This window comes from Fukomys damarensis, unplaced genomic scaffold (genome assembly GCF_012274545.1).
Source record: "Fukomys damarensis isolate Sample0158 unplaced genomic scaffold, DMR_v1.0_HiC HiC_scaffold_29, whole genome shotgun sequence".
NCBI classification, from domain to species: Eukaryota; Metazoa; Chordata; class Mammalia; order Rodentia; family Bathyergidae; genus Fukomys; species Fukomys damarensis.
In genome coordinates this window covers 24,010,317-24,020,034 of record NW_022900941.1, presented here as the reverse complement: position 1 = coordinate 24,020,034, position 9,718 = coordinate 24,010,317, and the positions used below count along the sequence as shown (strand labels likewise).

At 34.6% G+C, this 9,718-nt stretch overlaps 1 pseudogene; it reads left to right on the top strand.

Annotated features, from left to right (window-relative positions):
* The window catches only part of LOC104860002, a 135,912-nt pseudogene extending 126,423 nt beyond the window's left edge, over nucleotides 1-9,489 (top strand).
* The last annotated feature ends 229 nt before the right edge of the window (nucleotides 9,490-9,718 follow it).

Genomic DNA, 9,718 nt, shown 5'->3' with positions numbered 1-9,718 from the left:
TATATATATATCTATATATATATATATATATATCATATAATTACTTTATTTCCTCTTCCCTTCCCCTGCTTCTCCCTTATTTCCAGAGTTTTAATTTAACATATACTCTTACAAACACATGGGACACATTAATTCACAAAGAACTCAGAGGAGTTGTATATTTTTTTAAAAGGCAATGATTATGTAATGTTTCGATTCATGACAATTATGATCTGTAGGACCACAGCATTGCTATATTCAGTAGAGCCTCATTAAGTTTCTGCCCGAGGCCTGGAATTAGTCTATAGTTTAACAAAACTTGCGAGTTCCACTTAGAGCATATTTTAGAAAGATTTGGGAGGCCTTATCATGAAGGGAGGAGCACTGCACTAAGATTAATCACAAGAAGACATCTGTGCTCCCCCAGCTCTTCATGAGACAGACACTCCTGCAGACCAAAAAACAGTTCACAATCCTTGAGACTAGCACATAATTCCATTTTATACACATTTTTCCCCACAGGGCTGAAATAACCTGATATTCTGGAAATAGAACTACAATGCAGGCGAGAAGAATATTCTACTTTATTCATTTTCAAAGTTTAAAGCGCTTTTTGTCACTTTAGCTAACTTGACTACTTAAGGCAATGCTCTCATATCACGTGGATGCCAACAGTAGCGTTACTAGCAACATTAGCTGTTGTATATAACTCTTTGTAATTCAATGTAAGTATATGTAAAGGCTTTACATTTTAAGAAATATATCATTTCAGAGTTACTTTGCTTTTCATTTTATAAAACATATTGATTTTTAAATTCCATGGTTAGGTCTATGATGTCATCCATGGCTTACCTTTCTGCTTCACGAGCAGGATGTAACAAAATAATTGTTTTAAGAGAGAAATATTGGGTTAGATGATAATGACAACAATCTAGTCAGTCAACTATCACATGGATCAAATTTTTCTACATGACGAATGTAATTCGTATAGCTAACATACAATAATCTGGCATTGTAATTTGACCTTAATTTCCCACACTTAATAAAATTAATTAAAGGGATACTAATTTTCCTCCAAATGTGAAGACTTTGGCAAAATTTCATGGAACAATTTTAAGAGATAGTCTATGAAAAAGAAAAAGTCTTCAGAAAAGTAAGTACATTGAACTTGATATGTCCCACTGTAGGGCTCTGACACCCAAAACACTGAGCTTAATTAATTTGTTCAAAAATTAAATAAATTTTTGCTTACAGAAACCAGGGCCATGTCAGAATTTCAAAGCAGGCTGAGTTTATTCCTAAGCACATATTGTAAAGTTCTTTATTCATTGGAGTGCCCGGGAACCCAGAAGGACTGGCTGAATTTATGAACCTATCTTGAGAAGGGTTTGGTACATTTGAATAGGAGAGAAGGGAATGTTATGTAATAATATGGAATTGATTAGCATAATCATATAGCTGTTTACTAGTACAGTATATTGCTTTTTAATGTATTTGATATAAATTAATATAAACAGCTGTGCATTTTTTACTCTTTTATTTTAAATCATCCCTAAATTTCACTGGTATAGATATTTTACAATAGAGAATAAATTACTGATTTGCTCTATCAGTTATATTATCCCTCTGCTGAATAGGATTATTGTAAACTTGTGGAAGACAATTGAAATATTTTAATAAAAATTATATATTATTATTATCATGTGGCCAGATTCCATGATATGTTAAATTAAACATTAGAAATACTGACTGTACATTTAACCGAAGATCATATGAATTACAAAGTATTTAGCTAAATAAAATAGATCAACTTTCCTATTTTCATACATTTTCAAACAGAATGTTAGTACAAAATATTTTGAAACACTTATATATGTCTTTATATTTGTCAAAACTGGTTGGAAGTAAAAACAGGTGAATACTCCTCAGAGCTTCGAAGGAGATAAATGATGCAACTTGCCTCATTCTTTCCCTACTACCTCTTAAAAGAAAAAAAATAATTGTAACCAAATTATAAATAATATCTAAAGCAGTAAAGGTAGATAATGATGTGTTTCTCAGTAATAAAAAAATTGATATGCAGAAAATCAATACAACCCAATACACAAATAATTATAGGAAAGTTGGTACATCTTATTTATCCTGGACTAATTATCTAGGGTTTTTTGTTTTTGTTTTTTAGTTTTTGGGGGGGTTTTGTACCAAGATTGAACTGTGGACCTTGTGCTTGTGAGGCAGACAGTGGAACCTCTGAGTTAAGTGCCCAGCCCTCTAGGAATATTTTAGTGAGTCTGTGCTCTCCAAAAATGCTAGAGTTGTAATAGTGAAGAAGACAATCTCTTATTCTGTTCTCCCACTCAAGTATTAACCAGGCCCTACCCTGCTTAGCTTCCAGATCTGACTCTTATTCTGTTCTTAGTAGGACTTCTTCCCTACCTCAGCATACCAAATGCCTATTATTTGATAAGTGAAGCTAACCTATCTATGCAAGTTAAACAATGATGTGGAATGTTTCCATCTCTCATGTACACCACTCAGATTTCTATGTTCATGGTCTGCTATTTATATATAAGATGAGATTTTTGCCAATCATATATTTTGTTTCTGTCAGAGTCACATTAATCATTGATCAATTTTACAGAAGTAAAATTTTATAAAGTGAAACTTATTTAATGTCTGAGTTCAAAAAGGGCCAACTTTAAGAGTTATCACAATTGGTATTTTTTAAATGTAAGTTATGAAAAATAATGACTATTTGGCTAGTTCTAGTTTTGCCTCAGGGAATGCCTATGACACCTGAAAACTTAGCCCTTTAATTCTTTGCCATGTATTTCTTCACATGTAATTTTTTTAATATATTCATTTTATGCTATGTTAGTTTTTTTTATGGAAAAAACTGTCTAGGAATATGTCAGCCTCGAAAAGTCTTTATTGCTATTGAATAATTTTCCTTCATGTTACAGTTATTCCTTGGAAATGTGCTTAAACTTTTATAAATTTACAAATGTGTATATTTTTCTTAAATAGGAAAAATCATATTAATTTAGTAGGAACATTTTCTTTCTTATCACTTGCATAATCACACCACCCCACTACTACTAAGCATTTTAACTTCCAGCATATAATTTAGAGTGAGAATACAACATCCTGTCACTCACCAAGTGGTATGCTCTGTCATCTTATTGTTTCCTTCGCCCTGGTGCTCCTTGTTAACTGGAGGTCATAATTTCTACCTCCTTTGTCAATTACCAACTTATCATAGGATGTTCTGATCCTAGTCTCCTTGTGACCTAGGACTACATCGTCTAAGCCATCTTTTTCTGAATTGCAAGCTATACACTTTATGTCAAAGTCCTTTCACACAATTTGGATAATATATTATGTCAATTATATCCATAGAAGTTTAACCTGACAATTTAGTCATGTTATAGCTGGCCTTACCTGTAATATGATGGATTCAATGCTTGAGCTGATTCAATCAGACACTGAAATTGTAAAAAGGATAAGACCATTCACTTTGCATTAAATTGCACCGTTTCTAAGCCTTTAAAATTGACATACCTTGAAAAGTGCCTTACATTATAGATTTTTTTCTGTACAGGTGCCAATGGCAACTTTGTATGCTTAATCTTGAGGGCAGAGTAGGTGAAAAAGGATAGCCTGCATTTGACAATCATGTTGAATGATTTTTTCAGTTCATTAAGCCTTAGAATTTAAGCTGTTCTAAATAAGACAAATGTGTTCCCTTCCTCCCAATATATAAAGTATAATGATCTCAAATTACTTATTTGGGTATTTCTCATGCTTTTTAAGACTATGAAAGGTGAATGAGTTAACATTTCTGAATTGCAGTTGTTGACGTTAGTATTCCATCACTTCTGCGGTATAGGAGCATGTGTGCTTGTATATGTTGAGTACGTATGTGGTATTCCAGTTTATGAGCCTACCTACCCATAGGGAAGCTCTGCTCTGTCATGAAGTCCTAAAATATGAACATTAGGAAAATACTACTCAGGGAGTTGACTATCCGATGCATAAATTGTACTAAGAACATTTAGAAAGTAGTATTTCTTGGATAAAATTGTTCACACAGGTAAAGGATAGTCTTTATGCATATAAATAGTAACAGGGTAAATTTTACTGTAAATATTTGTGATCTATGCCAAGCAATAGAACACAATATCATTATTTTAAAATTTACCTCTACCTATGTACAGTCAGTGGCTCTTTCCTCATCATCAGCTTAGCATTTTGAGGCTAGTGTGCAATTCCGCTCTAATTAAGTTAAAGGAAATTGATCTACTCCTTGATGTTTTTCTGCTGGAAACAATTTCTCCTCAGATAACCAAATAGTTCACTCTCTTGCTTCCATTTTTTGCTCAGTGAAGCCTTTCCTATTGACCCTTTTAAAATACCACTTTCTATTCCTAAAAAATTTCTGCTTCATTTCTCTTCACATTCATTACTGATGCCTACTACTAAATTAAGTTTCTCACCTATATGCTTATGTTTTATCCTCTCCTATTACACTGAAGACCCCTTGAGGTCAGGAAATTTTGTCTGATTTCTTTGACTTTGTTTCTGATGCATGGATCACTGCCTGGCACGTAGTAAATCAGCAAATATCATCTGAAATAATAGGGAAAAACATATTGTACTTTTGATTTTTATAATTTGTTTACTGATTGGCTTTCTTGATCAATCTTGTAATTGTAAAAATTACATTTTCCTTTATTTCTGTGAATAAGTTGAAAATATTTAAATAATCTGATACAGTTTCAGTAAGTTCATGTGTAAATGTGAACAGACTGAGAGATAAAGAACTCTACAAATTTTTCTCTTAGATTTCTTGTGTTAGAAATTATAGGCAAGTACCCTTCAGGGTACTCTAAATTTTTTATATAGTCACCATGAGAGGATTTTCTTAAAGTTAATCAGACATGCAGACAGACATTTTTCCAAGTCCCCAGTGACCTTCTCGTAGATATGGTTCTAATTTCTTTGAGATATTTTAAATCATATCTGTGATCTTCCTTAAGGCTTGTTTCAGATATTTTACTCATTTTCAGATCTGAGGTTAGATCGTTACACAAACAAATGTGTAAGGTATGTAAGGAGAATAAAATAACAAATAAATGAACACTGAAGCTTCTTCATATATTTTGCTTGAAAAGTCATGGAAAATGACCAAACGTATGGCTGTATGTTTATCTTCATACTTAAGAATAAAAGTCACAATACATTTAATTCTGATTTTCAAAGAATTTCCACTACTTGCATCAAAATTTTGAAATACAAAGCCTGCTATGTTCTCTTGCTATGCACCAATTCTCAATTTGCAAGCATACAGAAGCTCTCAGGAGGATTTTTCTTTTCTTTTGTTTTTTAATGCATGTATATGAAGTACAAATCAGATCAGACTAATCTAATTCCCTCTGTGACAGAGTGACAAGCCCTGTGGTTAAGAGGAAAGCAACAGATATAAGATCTTTATTTCAGTCAGGCTTTTAATTCACTCTTATATGACGTTAATTAGGGAGCAGTAAAGCAGAGTTGAGATCCTGCTATTAAAAGATGGGTGTACAACTGCTCAGAAGGTCACACTGTAAGAGTAGTTATTAATCGGTCCATGTCGCTCTGAGGAATGGGGGTGGATACTGAATGATGCTTTAGAATCTGTCCCGGGTCCATTACAATATCTTCATCAGTGACTGGGATGATTAAACAGAGCTCTTACTCCTTAAATTCATGGATAACGTCAAGCTGGGAGGAGTAACTGTCCTTGGAAAATAAACTTGAAAATTTTAAATGACCTTTTTAAGATGAAGAAGTGACTTCCGAAAACACAGCCAATGAGAAAATATTATATCCTAGAGAAAAAAAAATAATACTAGGTCAAACAGACAATCACAAAGAAAAAACTGCAAATGGGAAGTTTTAGGATGGTATTCTTAGGGAGTTACAATAGTACAGTGTAATATGTAGTTAAATTAGCGCACAGACAGAAAAATTTTAAAATATTTACAGTCCTTTAAAATAACTGTACTACAAATAAAAATGTAGGCATAATTACCTCTGAGGAAGATTGGATACTCTAATTTTGAAGTTCAGCTATCTAATTGATCAGTAAATTTAACCACTTATCAAATTATACAAAAGTATTTTTATTCCATCTCCTTACCTAGCCACATCCTTGAATTCACTTCTGCTTCTTTCAGAAGCCATTAAAAAGAATTTCTGACTGGTTCGGTGGCCATACCCATAGTCTGAGCCTCTTGAGGGTGGAAATGAAAAGATGGCTTTACTCCAGAGCAAGCCTGAACACCATGGTGAAATTTCCCCTCTATTAGGAAAATGGGGGGGGGAGTAAAAGATTCTGACACATAAAGACAACTCCACATCTTAATAATATCTTCAGTCTACATCTTTGTTAGATGGAGTAAGCATTCTTTTCTTGACTATTTTGCCCAAACTTCCTCTCTAAATTTCTGACATCTTGCCTTCTCATTTGTTATCTGAATACTGTAATCATCAATTTTCTTCTTATGCTCTGTCTCATCTTTGCTGATCAGTACTTGAGTTTCCCCACTTTGATTTTGGGGTATGGGTATTCTGGCTACATGCTAAACATGAGTGTGGCATTGCATGCCGTTTAATATTAACACGCTATAGACTTCTCGAGAACTGTGTGCTTCAACCTCTAATAAGACAATGACTTTTCAGTTTTGATTGTTTGCCAAGATTTGACCTAGCACCTGACCTTGATTTCTTCTGTTTGTTTATTTTCTATTTCCAGATTGACCACCTGGCTACACACCTGTGAAATTCTAGTTTTCATTATTTTTACCTTGTGTGTGAAGGACTGGTATTGAGCCCATGGTTGCCTCCTATGTGAATATTGTAATGATACTCATTGCAATTAGTTTTTATTCAAAAAATATTGGTAAGCAAAAGAATTGTAAGATTGAAACTGCACAAACAATTTTCAGATGTAGTACAAGCTCCTTTCATTTCTTTTACCCTGATGTATCATATTTTCCTTATAAACTTTTGGCATAATCTCCAAGAATAAATAGGTATAAAATTTGAAATATGATAAAATTTTAACAAGATGACATTATAATGTGATATAACACTTGCTTTTACTTTTTCTATTTTACTAGTGTCCTTGCTTTTATTTCTAGGTTTCTATTATACAAAAATTGCTTATCAGTATCCCCTTATTTTTGACATCAGCACTTATATATTTCCAGAATGAATTTAATTGAAATTTAAGTGATTTGAATTGAAATAAACCAAAAAGTTGTCTTGATGACCTAGTAGTTTGATTTTATTTTCTTTCCTAAAATGACCAGTCTTGAGGAAAATATCTATAATTTAAAATGTAAAGCACTCAATTTTTAGTTTTTTAGTGAAAAAATTAAGCATAAAAATATTTAATAAGAATTGTAATATATGTGATTTATATTTGGAAAAATTAAGTGATATCTGAAATTGTTCTGAGCCTGAGTAATTGTGAGAAGAAAATTTCACACAACTGGTATTTGTAAAAGATAAAATAAACATTCATCATTAAATAATCCAAATTTCTTTCCTTTTTCTGATTTTGATGTGCATATAAATTCATAATTTTGGGCCCCCATTACCAACTTTCTTTTGGTAGATTGGCACTATCAAAGAAACATATTTCTGCTCAAAGAACATAACTTTTAAAACATTTCAAAATAAAAGCTTTAGAGGATAAATATAATTTCTTTTCTTTATTTAAGATCTAACATTTACCACTTCTCTTTGAATCCTTTTATTATCTATTAGGATGTGATATTTCTGTTTTTCAGACTTTTTTTTTAACTTCAGTCTACTTCTACTTTGAAACTCAGTTTCTATGACAGTCTCTTCCTCCTCCTCTTCCTCCTCCTCATGATCCTCCTCTTCATCCTCCTCAAAATGAAAGAAGGAAATGAGCAAACAGAAGGCAGCTCCAGAAGCCAAGAAACAGAAAGTAGAAGGCACAGAACCAACTACAGCTTTCAACTTCTTTGTTGGAAATCTGAATTCTAACAAATCTGCTCCTGAGCTAAAAACTGGTATCAGTGCAGTTTTTGCTAAAGATGATCTCATTGTTGTGGATGTCAGAATTGGTACAATTCAGAGGTTTCGTTATGTGGACTTTGAATCTGCTGAAGACCTGGAAAGGGCCTTGGAACTCACTGGTTTAAAAGTCTTTGGCAGTGAAATTAAACTAGAGAAACCCAAAGGCAAAAAGACAGCAAGAAAGATCGAGATGCGAGAACACTTTTGGCCAAAAATTACCCTTACAAAGTCACTCAGGATGAATTAAAAGACGTGTTTGAAGCTGCCCTAGAGATCAGACTAGTCAGCAAGGACGGGAAAAGTAAAGGGATTGCTTATATTGAATTTAAAGCCGAAGCCGATGCAGAGAAAACCTTTGAAGAAAAGGAGGGAATAGAGATTGATGGGCGATCTGTTTCTCTCTACTGCACGGCGGAAAAAGGTCAAAACCAAGACTACAGAGGTGGAAAGAACAGCACCTGGCGTGGTGAATCAAAAACTGTATTTAAGCAACCTCTCCTATAAGGCAATAGGAGAAACTCCAGGAAGTATTCGAGAAAGCAACTTTTATCAAAGTGCCCCGGAACCAAAACGACAAATCTAAAGGGTGAGCGTTCATAGCATTTGCTTCATTTGAAGATGCTAAAGAAGCTTTAAACTCCTGAGATAAAAGGGAAATTGAGGGCAGAAAGATCAGACTGGTTCGCCTAACTCCAGAAGCCAGCCAACCAAAACCCTGTTCCTCAAGAGTCTGTCTGAGGAAGCCACCTTAAAGGAATCATTTGAGGGCTCCATTGGAGCACGGATAGTCCCTGACCAGGAAACCGGCTACTCCAAGGGCTTTGCTTTTGTAGGCTTCAACAGCGAGGAAAGAGCCAAGGCCGCCAAGGACACTGTGAAATCGAAGGAAACAAAGTCACCTTGGACTGGGCCAACCCTGAAGGAGAAGGTGGTTTCGGGGGCCGAGGTGGTCGGGGAGGAGGAGGACACCAGAAGCCACAAGGGAAGAAGAGGAAGTTTGACTCATTTCTGTGTCCCTGTCTGTACCTGTTGGTTGGAAAGAAAGGACTCTGGGGTTTTACTCTGTTACCTGTAGATGACAGAGCCGTTGGGGGACATTCCAAGACGGTGTGCGTCCTGTGGTCTACTTGGGAAGCGCAGATGGCATTTCAGGAAAGAGAGAGCCAATGCACCTGCTGGTTTTCACTGGCGTTTCATAAACTTTTTAAAGCGATGAGTGATAGAGCTAACCCTGACCTGTTAAGTTTTGAATTTATATTGTTTCATCCCATGTACAAAACCATTTTGTCCTACAAAGTTCCAAGACGGTGTGCGTCCTGTGGTCTACTTGGGAAGCGCAGATGGCATTTCAGGAAAGAGAGAGCCAATGCACCTGCTGGTTTTCAGGGGCGTTTCATAAACTTTTTAAAGCGATGAGTGATAGAGCTAACCCTGACCTGTTAAGTTTTGAATTTATATTGTTTCATCCCATGTACAAAACCATTTTGTCCTACAAAGTGAGTGTGTGTGTGTGTGTGTGTGTGTGTGTGTGTGTGTGTGTGTGTTGGGGGGTTGTAAAGGAAAACAGAATGTTTTATGATTTTCCCTTCAGTGTTTTAGGCCAGATTAAAAGTCCCAAACTCTGAAACAAATAAAATAAAACTCA